The sequence below is a fragment of the Ascaphus truei genome, chromosome 3 (assembly GCF_040206685.1).
Source record: "Ascaphus truei isolate aAscTru1 chromosome 3, aAscTru1.hap1, whole genome shotgun sequence".
NCBI classification, from domain to species: domain Eukaryota; kingdom Metazoa; phylum Chordata; class Amphibia; order Anura; family Ascaphidae; genus Ascaphus; species Ascaphus truei.
The window spans coordinates 132089194-132096188 of record NC_134485.1 but is presented as its reverse complement, the minus strand read 5'-3'; the positions used below and the strand labels follow the sequence as shown (position 1 = coordinate 132096188).

Below are 6995 nucleotides of genomic sequence, written 5' to 3'. Positions count from 1 at the left end.
CAGACAGCTTTATTTCAAGTCTCCCCCAATTGGCTACAATTGATACTGTTTGCCTTCATATGTATCCACCTAGCTGAAGCACTGCTATTTGGATTTTTATCCTGTTTTTCCTTATTGTTGTTAAGTCTGAGGATCTGTATAAATACTGCACACAGTAATAAATATCTGTAAGAAAACAAGAAATGGTACTGATTTGAATAGAATTAAATACATGTTTACAATTAGAAACACAAAGCACATTGTTTCACCTTATCCAGTGTGCAAATCCAAATAATTGTATTTGATATTCCTATATGTTAATTCACTGCATCCTGTTGCTAATATTAGCTAATGAGTGAGTATTGTGCTTTAAAATAGGTTTAAAAATGAATGTGCGCTCAGAAATACATCTGTATTAAAAATATTTCTAGACTTAATAGAAAAGTCATATCAACAACAACAACAACAACAACAACATTACTCTTCTTTTGGTTTCTATTTTTTACTTGCTATAAAGAACTAACCACTCAGCTTGTGTTCTCTCTCTCCAACTCTCCTTTGCAGGAGAGAGGAACAGTCATCAAAAGTAAACAGCAGCTGCATGAAAGCAACACTGTAAGCTCACTTCACGCTCAGGAGAAAACACTGAAGCTCTTCCTCGTGGGTTGTGAGTTTGGACACTTTCGAGCACATTTCTCCAGTTTGGAACTATAGAAATGATCCCTGAAAGTATAGTCTTAACCAATTAACGCTGCAAATGAAATGCACACAGTACATGACCCTCTTTCAAGTTATAGTAAGTTTTTCCAAAAATGTTAATATTCTGGTGCTCAAAGGGTGAGAAACTTTCTCAAATACAGGGTAGTACTGTATAATTGTGATGCCAATATATTAGCACAAAGTCTTTATTAAGGCTCTTATTGAAGTTATAAGCAAACTATCCTAGCAATTTGCATGTGTCTCGCCCAGTAGCCAATAAGACTGAAGTTACCTCTCTCAGAAATCAATCAGGAAGAATAGCTCAGAATAATGGTGTCTGTTTTAATTGTGGTGGTTTTGGTCATTGGCAGAGAGTGTGCCACTATCAGTCAGAAGCAGGGAAGTGCTGCTTTGCCTGTGGGGGCTCAGAGTGCAAGTCTCTGTAAAAAAAATTTTTTTAAAAACACCGCTACCTTATGTAAAAGAGTTTGTTTGTAACCCTGATTAATTTTTTCCTGAATGATTTCTTGTGTGAAAGATACTGTGGGTCATGCTGATTATCATGTGTGTACAAAAAATATGAATATTAGTTGCTTATGATGAAATCTAAATTTTAAAAGGTTTTAAAAAGGTGTACACCTTTTGTGTACAGGAGAGAAATATAGAAATAGAATAAATATAAATATAGAAATCCTTCTGTATAGGAGAGAAATACCTCACAACGGAAGGGGAGTATATTCAGCTCTGTCCCTGGTTATAGTTTGAAAGGTTTATTCGTCCTGGCCAGGCGGATACTTTTTAAACCGGACACATTTCTTTTCGTTTGTGGTATTTCTATCTTAATAAAAGGAGGAGCATAGCCTCTCCCTTACATTTTAAAGAATGCGAAGCATTCACATTAAAATTAACTAGCTCTGTGCTTAAGCAGTTTATTTATGAGAACAAGGTAATGTAGAACTGTCTTCTTATCCGTAAAGCAGTAAGATAACACATTTCAATTTTATTTCTACAGGATTAAGATATGTTTGGGAATGTTTTTGTTTAAAAATGCTGGTAAGAGATCACAAACACTGTTTGAATTAATATATTGTATTATATATGTATATAACGCCATTAATGTGCATAGCGCTTCAAAAGGAGGGTGTCCGTGGTGGCAGGTGCTGCGGGGAGGTTGAGTGGTGTGAGCGGAGTGTGGTGATATCTGTCTTTAGCAGCATGGAGGTCATCAGTTATTTTAGCGAGAATTGTCCCCGTTAAATAAGCAGCCATACAAGACAGGTAGGGTCAAGCTTGCTGTTTTTTAGTCATGGTATAACTGTTGCATGTTTGAAGATATTTTGTTTAGTTTAAGAGAGGGCATAGTTAAAACGGGATAGCATAAAATTGTATTGATGGAAGTTTGCAGGAATATGAGATTTCTTTCAGAAGGCATTCAGGGGAATGAGTGCTCTTGTTGGCATAGATTTGGTGTTTATAAGTAATTTGAAATATTCCGTTATTTAATTTTTGAAAGGCCATACATAATGCAGTTTTAGGACAGCGTGGAAAGCTTCATAACATTAAACTAATGTTACAATCCCCTGCGCGAGGATTAATCCAGCAGTTAATATGAATTAGACAGCGAAACCCGTTGTCTGCTATCTGTACTTTGAGGTTTCTGGCGAAAGGCCTGGAATAACTGGCTGTTTGCCCAGAAAGAAAAAAAAAGCGCTTTGAAAATTATTTTTTTCTTTTTAAAGTCAGAGTGTCTTTAAAAGTTAATGCTGGCCGTGTGCTCAGCACTTTGCAAAGAGTTCAAAATTATTTGTCTATTTTAAAAGGAAGTCTCTTGTTCAGGATTTCAGGATTTTTTATATTGTTAATGCCACAGTTGTTAAAAGACCTACTGCAGGCTTTTTCTTTTAACACAAGCAGTAAATATTTTTATAGTCACTACACATACAAATCTATTTAGTTTAATTTTGCTATATATCAAGCAACCTGTTTCATAACTATTTTTGTATTTTTGTTCACATAATTGTATAAGATAATATATGAACAAAAGAGGGGAGATACAAAGGTTATTGAAGGACTCTCTGAAATCCCTATAGAGGTTCAGAGCTTGATATGTTGTAAATAATACACAATGCACAGCAGGTTCAGAATTTATTATAGCAATGTTAACTCCAAGGACTCTTGCAGTAATAAAAGTTGCTGCCATACTAACAGGGCTGACAGGCCCCTGGTAAAAATAATAATAATACCTTTGCAGATGTCACAGCTAAGCAGGTAGCAAGCCGTCCCTATGTTGAGGGATATATCATATCTGCCAAATTTATAATTTTGTAACCATTTATTCGTTTTTGGGTATGTCCTGGACATACAGTTAAAGGACAGGGGATATATAATTGCATGTGTGAACAGATTATATATTATATACAGGGCATTTCACATTTTTTTTTAGCAGAATAGTTACAGTGGAGTGTTTGAGGTGAAAGCCAGGAGTGACTGTGGGTGTGGGACAATAGCCATGAGTGCAGGCTGTTGGGATGCTTGATTTGTGGGGCGAGTTTTAAGGTTAGTTAGTATTAAATGACTAAAAGGTTGACACCATTTACATCAGAGAAAATGGCAGATGGCAGTTAGGTATGAATGAGAGGAAGTGTGTATTGGGAGAAGAGAGATTGATTTGTAGTTTGAGACAGTGTTTTTGTCCCCATTTTTGAAGATTGGGACAACTCTGGCAGTTTTCCAGGTCTTATGGATATGGCCTGCAGACAGGATAGAGTTGATTATGGAAGCAATTGGTTTGGCACAGGCTGAGGTACCAAGTTTTAGGAACTTGGATTGTAGCAAAGTCAAATCCACATTGGTTGCTTAGTTTAAAATTTGAGGAGCGTTAATAGGGAATATCTCTGTTTAATATGCAGATGCTAATAATAGTAGTAACCATATTAATACAAGAATTTATTTCTAGGTATAAATTCTCTCCCTATGAGACACTTATGGGATGAGTTATGACCATCAGTAGTTCAAAGTAACGAATTAAGGACCATGTTATTGGTAATAAAACAATTAATAAGTATTGCATGCAACTAATATATATTTTTGAGTCTTTCTAGGCACAGGTTGAAGCTGAAAGTGCACCTACGCGAGACGGGTTAATGGTCAAGTATTTTCTACGCAAGCACGCTCTTCATCCCAGATGAAAAGGCCATTTAAATACTACTCATCACCAGCATTGCAATAAAAATTTCTTATCATCATGGATACACATCACGCACGTCAAAATAGTGCCAGCCTAGGCACAAACAGCTACTGTAATAAAGACAAAGACATAGCACCTGCAAATAAGTGTTTGATGGACACAATACTCTCTGACCACTAATCATCAAGGGAGAAAGGTCATAGGCAAAAAAGTCCAGGCCTCAACACATGAACTTTGAACTTTTTATTTTTACAGGTTTTTATTATTTTTCAGTTACATATGTATGCTCTATTATGTTTGTGTAAGTGGCGTCCCATAAGGATGCCAAAATACTGCTGCGGCCGAGTTTATTCGAGCATTTGCCCGTTCTCGGCCGCAGCAGTATCCTGGCGCGCGCCGGAGGGTGCCGGGCGCGCGCCAAAGCAGCGGAAGAGCGCCCTCCGATCGGGGCGCTCTCCCTACCGCTGCCGGGTCCGCCGGGTCCCCCGGAACCCCCTGCCGCCGTCCCCCACATCGCGGGACACCAGGGCTCCCTCGGGGAGCCCTGGACGCGTGTGCAGGGGGCGCTGACACCCGATGACGCGTGACCGCGCGCGGCACGCCGAGGGAGTGGGGCTAGCAAGCCGGGGCATCCCCCGGCTTGCGGAACTAGCCCTGCTCGATTTAAACGTGTCGGTAGTGTAGTATAAGGTATTATTTGTTTAACTCTGTTTATTTTGTTTGGATTTATAGGTTAATAGAATCTCCCTGCAGAATGATATCCCGGTGGGAGAATGCTTTATCAGTCAAACACACGGTTATGTTAATTGCTCACAGGTAGAGTTAGAAACAAAAGAGAGACACCCAATACACAAGTGCTAAAAAGTAGTCTATGGGAAGAATAAGTTTCAGGGAATTTATTCCCAAATGTAGGAGTTGGGTTACTGAATGACAGGTTTACAAGGATATCCTCAATCATACAACCACAGACATTTACTCACTTAACCAAGAATAGGTTTAGTTTAAATTAATGGCTCCGCAGAATAGAATAGCTCTAGACTATATTTTAGCCTCAAAAGGAGGGGTATGTATGCGCCCTAGTTAAAGCGCAATGTTGTGTATTTATCCAGGATTCAGGGACCATGGGGACTTGGTGGTTCGATTGATTTGCTTTGAGCGAAGCTAGCGAATGTTTTTGTATGTGTGTGTTTGTCCTACTCATTGCTCTCTATGTGTTAAGTACAGCAAAACTCTGATCCAGAAGTCGTTGCAACCCCCACCGACGCTATGCCTCTCTGCGGTGATGATGTCGCCAGTCCCCCAGAAGAAGAGACCAAAGAAGAAATCAACTGGGCTGATATAATGGCCGGAAAAAAAGGAATGAAGTTATGCACAACTTGGACATCTTGGTCCATCAGGACTATGAAATGGTTAACTGTTCTGTAAATAGACTGTCTCTTAAGGATATATATGTCTCTATTGGTCACTACAAGGCCATAGTCATAGAGAAGAGTACCAAGTAAGGGTATTTGTTCTTTAGAGAACAAAAAGGAAGGAATTGTTAGGACCAGTAGGTCAGGCCAGAATCTACACTTGTGTTAAGCTTCCATTTTGTCTGATCATAACTAGTTAAGATTCTGTAGTCAGCCTTTTGCTGAAATATAATTCCTAAATGCACTCAGTTTCTGCCAAAATGCATTTCCTTTCTTCCTGCTCAGGATATTGCTAAGAAACTTTTTGTATGGACAGTCTCCTGCTGTTTTAGTTAGAATACAATAAACTGGTTCTAAGCAAGAAGCAAAATAGTGTAATATAGTTGCTAAAGACTCAAGGTCTCTTTTGATAACAGACAATGAATAAGCTATGTAATCAGACATTGCTTGTATTTGGGAGAGACATGTCCCAAAATCATGCCACTAATATGTCCTGCCCCTAAATCCCGCCTCTAATCAAAGCTACGCCCAAGACACACCCAGGATATGTCTATGTTATGCCTCTAACTAATATCTTTTTTTTTTTCTGTATAAAAGTCATTACCCTATGAGTAATAAATTGAGACAAAGGATTTGAAACCTGGCTTGCGTTACGTTTCATTTCTTTCATTTACCAGGCCTGTAAGTTCACCAAAGATCGAAGATAACAGTGGCAGGGGGTGAAAGCTTCCCTGGGAAGTCTGCTGCAAAACGGTGCAGATTGTGTCCAGTCACAGGGCCTTCAGTTTAAAGTCTAGGCGAGGAAAAATGGTTTTCCTTCACCCATTATGGCTCAGGGGCACCCAGCCAGGCCAAATACCTTTATTAATGGCCTGGGTACCCTCTCACCGTCACACCTCCCCACCTCAAAGTGTAGGCGCTGTTACGACCATCCCATCCGGCGGTTTAACTGGCTGCACAGCTCTTTAGGTTAATGTGTCCATGGGACTGTCCTTGCGGGATAGTCCATCCGCATTGCAATGCCCGCTGCCCTCCTCCCCTACTGGACTGAGCACAGCCCTGATGCCAAAATCCGAGGAATCCGTCTGCACCAAAAACTTTTTAGAGTAGTATAGGAACACTGAGTGGACAGTGTGGTTTTTAATGCATGTAAAGCAACTTCACAGGGGAGACCAGACAACCAGTACTGAGAGTCGCTTCTGGGACAAGTCAATCAGGGGTTTAGCCACAGCACTGTACTCTGGGACCAACTTTCGGATGTAGCCAGCGGTGCCTAGAAAAGCCAGAACCTGCTTCTTAGTCTTAGGGACGGGCCACTGCACTACTGCCTCAACCTTAGCTGGCTCAGGTGTAAGATGCCCTCCGCCCACCCTGTGCCCTAGGTACAATAACTCTGCCATTCCGACTAAGCACTTAGTGGGTTTCAAAGTGAGCCCCACTTCCCTAATTCTGGCTAGCACCACTGCTACATGCACTAGATGTGAATCCCATGAATGGCTAAATACAGCTATCTCCTCCAGGTATTCCCTTGCATAACTTTGCACTCCCTCCAGTAACCTATTGACCAGGCATTGGAAGGTAGCCGGGGCATTCTTCATCCCGAATGGCATCACTAAAAACTCATAGAGGCCACTCGGAGTGATGAAGGCTGACTTCTCCCTAGCCTCCTGGGTCAGGGGGATCTGCCAGTACCCTTTACTTTGATCCCTAGTTGTCTC

The 6995-nt window shown here is 40.5% G+C and overlaps 1 non-coding gene across 1 annotated transcript; it reads right to left on the bottom strand.

The window, feature by feature from the left end:
- Positions 1–501: 501 nt before the first annotated feature.
- Positions 502–718, bottom strand: LOC142491749 (small nucleolar RNA U3). The gene has a single exon (XR_012800505.1). It is a non-coding gene; the product is annotated as a small nucleolar RNA U3 (small nucleolar RNA).
- Positions 719–6995: the final 6277 nt, after the last annotated feature.